Source organism: Lepus europaeus, chromosome 13 (genome assembly GCF_033115175.1).
Source record: "Lepus europaeus isolate LE1 chromosome 13, mLepTim1.pri, whole genome shotgun sequence".
Taxonomy (NCBI): domain Eukaryota; kingdom Metazoa; phylum Chordata; class Mammalia; order Lagomorpha; family Leporidae; genus Lepus; species Lepus europaeus.
The window spans coordinates 15,712,043-15,718,880 of record NC_084839.1 but is presented as its reverse complement, the minus strand read 5'-3'; positions in this window follow the sequence as shown (position 1 = coordinate 15,718,880).

The following is a 6,838-nucleotide window of genomic DNA, read 5'->3' as shown; positions in this document are numbered from 1 at the left end:
AAAACTGTTGGGGGCTGGCACTGTGGCATAGCGGGTAAAACTGCCGCCTGAAGTGCTGGCATACCATATGGGCGCTGGTTTGAGTCCTGGATGTTCCACTTCTGATTCAGCTCTCTGCTATCGCCTGGAAATCCAGTAGAAGATGGCCCAAGGACCATAGAAGGGGCCCAAGGACCCCTGCACCTGCCTGGGAGACCTGGAGGAAGCTCCTGGCTTCAGTTTGGTGCAGCTCTGGCTGTTGCAGCCAATTGGGGAGTGAACCAGTGGAGGGAAGACCTCCCTCTCTTACTCTCCTTCTCTCTCTGTGTAACTCTGCCTTTCAAATAAATAAATAAAACTTTTTTTTTTAAAAAAACCTTCCCAAACATCATCATTGTAATAAAAATATTAGACAGGAAAAAAAAAGCAAATCTTCCCTGTCTATGCAGCCCTCAATGTAGAAAAGGGCTAAGAATCAAGAGGAAAAATAAAATTTCTTCCCTACTGAGGTTAAACCCAATCTGCTAGTATTTTATTAATTTTTTTCTGAGGTTTAGCTTTCATCTTCTGCCTCCTCAGTGGCCACAATGAGACTCACCACAGGAAACTTGGGAGTCTTCATAGGAATCTATGTGCCCAAACCTGCTCTAGGCTGTTCTATGAGCTACATCCTGTTTGAGGAAATAAGACAGACCAAGAGCCTATGGCCCAGGATCCATAGGCTCCTAGGGGACAAAAACTACACGCCTTAATAGATAGCTACCTAGGCCACATGGATGCCCACCAGGTGGAGAAGAAAATCTCAGGAGGTAGGTTACACACCTAAAATGAAATGTTCAACAGATGACAGTTGTGCTCAGCTTTGGGGGTTGCTGGATTCTTCAAAAGGTATTCTCCACATTCTAAGAGCAGAGAAAAGCCCGCAAGTTATCTTTCTCCAAGTCTTTATGAGACCCAAGAGAGATCACATTCATTACCTACACTCTCTAGAAATGCAATTTGTTGTGTTTTTTATATAAACTGTATCTTCAGCAATTAATTCTACAAAATACATTTGGTCCTGAAGGTCATTCTTAACCACAGAAGCATTTTTCAAAGGCCAAGTGTCTCAGCATAGCACATGGAATAGACCCAAGAAGGCCGACTGCGTCCTTCATGTTCCTGCCACCTGCTGCCTTCCAGAAGATGATCAGAAGCCATCTGTCAGGTTTCAGAGAACGGTGGAGCCAACTCATTCATGCGCTGCCTATCCTGGGTTCCAGAATCCTAATTGAACAGTTAAGTAGCAGTCCTGCAGCCGAGTGTCCAACTATGTTCTAAAAGAATACTTGGAGAGACTTTTTTTTTTTAAGAATTATTTTATTTATTTGAAAGACCTGGAAGAAGCTCCTGGCTTCGGATCAGCTCAGATCTGGCCATGGAGGACAATTAGGGAGTGAACCAGCAGAATGGAAGACCTCTCTCTCTCTCTCTTCCTCTCCTTTTCTCTCTGTGTATCTCTGACTTTGGGGGGAAACCATCCAGGTACAGATCTAAACAAAGGAGGGTTGACAAGACAGGAACTGTTATCCTGGGAATTTTGGCTGGACACCATCATGTTACAGGCAAGATCCTGCAGAGATGGTCAATAGTGTCCTGGCTTGGCCAGCCCTTGAGTGAAATGAAAGTTGGATGTGAGTGCTTGTGTGTATATACCACGGGTGTGTGTGGTTCTCCCTCATTATTTCATCAATTCATCTGGAGAGTAGGCATTGCCAAATGACTATAGAGAGAAGGGAATTGAGACCCAGGAAGGCTAGCTATCTTGCTGAAGGGCAGACAACATGTAAATGACAGCTTTGACATTAGGAAGCAGATCTGTTTAAACCTGAAACTCATATCCAGACCACTCCTTTGGGGCTGTGTAGGAGGCAACTGAGAAGCATGGTTAGGACTATGGTGAGGGAGGACCTAGGCACTTTGCTATGGAGACCAGAATGACTTTGGGCTTAACATATTTTGTCAAGCTCAGGGGGTCTGAATGTAGCTGGAAGACACAGAAGATTTAAATATGAGGTATAGGTATCCAGGGAAAAATGGTGAAAATAGCTATTATATGGCCATATCAAATATAATTGTGTGCTGGTATCTATTTCATTGTTCACAACATACTCTTAGATAGATTGTTAAAAACATTATCCTAATAAAGCCAAATGGTCACTTTTTAAGAATGAGATTTCATACATTTTCTTGTTCCCATAAATTATAAGGAAGTTTTAAAAATACTCATTATAAGTTTCTAAAGGAATTACACCTTTTGTTTAGAAATCAACTTGAACGAATAATATCTAAATACATTTCCTTCAGATTAATTTTGAGTGTTAGAGCTAGAACCCAGAGGGAAATCACTGGGCCCACATTCTGCCTCCGGAAGGACCTCTGCTTAAACAGATCCAGACCTGCCTAACAGCAGCAGCTCTCGACCGGGGGTGATCTTGTGTCTATCCTCCAGCCCCCAGGAATATTTGGCAACCTCTGGAGATGCTTTGGGTTGTCACAATTGAAGTGTGCTTGTGTCATCAAGTGGATAGGGCCAGGGGTGTTGACAGACTTCTGACAATGAAAAGACAGCCCTCCATAACAAAGAAAGGTCTGGTTCAAAATATCAATATGCCAATACCCTTCCTCACTGAAAGGACAAAACAGGAGGCCACTCTTAGGACAAATCAGTAGGACACAGGCACTCAGCACACCCCTAATTCTCATCTCTATTACTTTCCAGGTATAATACACCAAAGCTAGCAGAGAAGGTGACCAGGCTAATACCGGACCTAAAATGCAATATGCATTTTATTATGCTCACCTCAGCCTGACCCTCGATCAATTTCCATGTGTTCTGCAACACGATAAAATCCAGCTCTATCAAATCACTTCTCTTCATATGCCTGTAGCTAAGCACTACCACTTACAGTGCATTCAGGTGTCTATGCAATACGTTCATGCAAAATGTACGTCTTAAAAATAATGACATTCTGGTCAGCAAGTTCCCTATCACAGCCTACTGCAGGAAATGAATAACTGCTCTGAGCAGCTGTTCTAACCACTGACTCCAACAAACGATACTGAAATATTAAACTGCAGATTACTATCTTTGAGGAAAATAATCTCTTTAAAATTATCCATTCCCTGATTTCAATGAGAAAATTGATAGTGTGGAGGTTGATGGCCAAAGAACTAATCATGTCTTATAGCTTCCATTTCTGGTTAGAAAGATGTTTCAGGATTTACAACATGTTTGACAAATCTGTACTCCAATTCAGAGATCTGGAGAAACTGAGACAGCAGAACAAAAGGTTAATCTGAGGAATTGATGAACAGACCTGTGATCTTTTCCCAGCTATGCCCTCAGAGAGCCTCATTGCTGCCTTTGCTGTTTTAGGATGGGCACTAGACAAGAGCCAGGAAGCTGAGCTCAGCTAGGGACTACACCTCCCATCACTTCTACCCGGTGACTTACAAACCATTTACAGCATTCTGTGTGCCATTCAACAGTAACTTCTGTTAACCTGGCCAAATGTTCTGCTTGTACCAGTGAGCAAGATCACTGACCAGCAAGAAAAATATTCTCATTCCCAGAGTTTACCACAGTCTGAGGGTACTTGGAGATGGTCAGAGGCAGCAAGGGAAGGGGTCAGATCCCAGCAGTGCTGGAAGCCAGCACCTTTGCCCAATTTGCTGCTGACTTACTCATCGTGTCTGCTCTGGGACAGTTCCCTCATGGTTCAATGAGTAGGCCTCTGTAGATGGCCCTGAGCTGCTCCAGCCTTCATGTTCAGGCAGTCCGTGGGGCAGCAAGGGGCCTTGGGGTTACTGTCTTGAGCCCTTTTCTCCTGTCCATCTGAAGAGGGCCTGGGGAGGGGGGTACTGCCTCCTGAGGCTCTCTTCAAGGTGGGGTTCACCAACTATAATTGGTAAAACTTAAGCTGATCCTGGACAGGGCTTTACAAATTCAAACTCAAATCATGGGGAGTGGGAACAATGGGAGGAGACAATGATGTGAGAATAGACAATGTTTGCTTAGGGAACGGGAAGCAGTTCAGTCTTGTGCAGTATGTTGTGTGTGAGGAAAGGAAAGAGGGAGGGGTTGAAGTCAGGTTGCAGAAACTGTTAGATGTTGAGCAAAGGAGTCTGGACTTCACATTGCCTTGTCCAGACTTAGAATTTATGGGTTAACACCTCTGATTCCTCAGCTAGGTGGTAGGATCCTCAGCATCAGAGACTCTTTCCTCTCATTTCTGTTCTCATGCCTCAGAAGTGGCTGAGGTTGACACGGGGCAGAGGGCCTACCTGTTACTTTGAGCTAGGGCTGCTTTAGCAGAGAATACCCACAGGTCATTGTGAACTGGGCTCCATGCAATGAACATGGAGCAAGAACTGGCATCAAATGAGATACTTGGCCAAGAAGCAGGTGAAATGCACATGTGATATAAACTGCCTTCATTTTCTTCTGAATCTTTGAATCTGTATTCTTCATATTCATCCAAAAGCAGCTCCATGTGTGAAGTCAGGGAAAGGTAGAGGCATTGGAGGACTGGTCCACAACCTGATTAGACAGAAGTCTGTTTCTAGGGCAGAATCAATGCCCAGTATTATCTGGAGCTGGTCAGCTTTGAGTACCCAGAGCCCTTCCTAGGACAGAATCACTGGGAGTTTTGTTGGGTGACAGGGAGAGAGGGGGAATGGACAAGGGAAGGGGGGTTGGGGGCAGCAGGGCAGTGAGGAGATGTGAAGCTTCTTGGGCATGTTTCCTTCTCTGTGTAAGCAAAAGCAGGTTCTTCTACTTGGAGTCTCCAGTTTTATACCCTTAAATAGGGATTGTAAACCACTTTGTAAAAACATTGTAAGAATTAAATAAGACTGAATATGCAAATAATATAGCATGAGGCCTGCCACCCTGTGCACTGCCTTGTATGAGGATGATATGCAGAGGGCACCTGAGGCCCTTCATCCAATCCATTCAGTTCAACACTTAACAACTAAGGAGAATATCCAGTCCAATCTGACTGGGTCCTCCAAATTCCTACAGGTTGACCTACTGGTTAGTTGACTGCAAGGCAGTATCCTCCATTGGTGCAGCATGAGGGTTCCCTGTAGACCTGTGTGCCCTTGACTCCCAGGCTTCTATCACGGTGCCTACAGGCAGGAAATTACAAAATTATACTCCAAGTCAAGATTCTTTTTTATTAAATTCCTTTATTTACAAGGTAAGACTTTTCTCAGGATTTGCTATTGACCACCACACCCTGATTTAAAAATCCAAGGAGGAAGTGGCCTATAACTGTGATGACCCATCCCCCAGGGCCTTGAAAGGCTTCCACATCCCTGTCAGCTCCCAACATCTGGCACCTGGCCTGGCCTTTCCAGGATTCAGTTTCCTCATCTGTGATAGTCCTTTTCTGGTCTTGCAAAATGTGTTTCTGTGCCTTTTACAAGAACACGTTGGGCTAAAGGTCTCAGAGACACAAGCTGTCAGATCTAGGGAGGGAAAACAGAAAAGTAAGCCAGAGGAGCATTTGACTTAGGTCCTTAACTTTCCTTGGGCTTCAGTGAACCTGACGAAAACTGTATTTGGCCTGGAAAAATGTACCTACAGGTATAACTTTGGACACTTTCAGGGGCTCTGTGGTGGCTGTTCTGCAGCTCCTCTGGAAAACCCAGGCCAAGAGTATGGGATCTAGGCTCAGAATCTAAGGCCTGGAGAGGGGAAGGCTTATTTAAGGTCAATCAGTAAGTCTTAGAATAAAATTTCAGTTCTCATTGAATATGTTGTGGTGGCTGTCTTTCTCATGTATACACAGGAAAATACTACTGTCTCAAAGCACTTGATGTATCTATTCATTTTTAACAACTCCATATTCTTGAGTTGGTGTATTTATGATTGTCTGAAAATATGGAGACTATAAGGATTATGCAACTGCCCTAAAATCCCACAGTTCTGCAGAAGCACTATTCAGACTTTAAATCCAGCAGTCCCGATTCAAGCTCATATACTCTATGCCACACTACAATTCTACAAGCAGCTTAGTACAACTTAGGTAGAATAAAATAAGTACAGTACTTGGCAAGGAACCTCAGGAAGAATATAGAAGACTGATTATCCTAACAGGGAGAGCCTAGAGGTGTCTCATGAGCCATCCATGGAATGGTAGCAAAATCAGGGAAGGATTTTATTTTTTGCCTATGAGTTTACTATGGGTAATATTATTGCTGGGACAACAAGAGCATAAAGAGACATGATTTAATCATGGACATGTGGAGGCTTTTGTAGATGAGCAACTTCCTCAGTGGTGAAGAGAACAGAATATACACATGGAGTCATTCCATTTCTATCACCCTAGAGAGTGTTACCATAAACTCCATAGTGGATGCTTTTCTACAGATATAGGGCACTTCACAAAGTTTGTAGAAAAATGGAATTAAAAATGTTTATTTTGGTGTAAAATATTTTGAAATCCATGCATTTTTTTTTATAACATGAACTTTCCAGGAACTTAAAAAACCCTTATAGGCAAGGCACACTAGTTTCTGATAGCTATCCAAACATGCAGAAAATTCTCATTGACATAAGTGTGAAACCATTGGTCACTGATTTCTTTGGAGGAAGCAAGTTAGTATACTGGTTTAAAGGGTGACCTCTTGGGACTGGCATTTAGCATAGCAGTTAATATGCCACTTGTAATGCCCACATTATAAATCAGAATGCTGGATTCTAGTACTGATTCTTCTCCAATTCCAGCTTCTAGCTAATGCACATAGGCAGCAGGTGATGGTTCAAGTAATTAGATTGAGTTCCCAGTGCCCAGTTTTGTCCTGGCCCAAT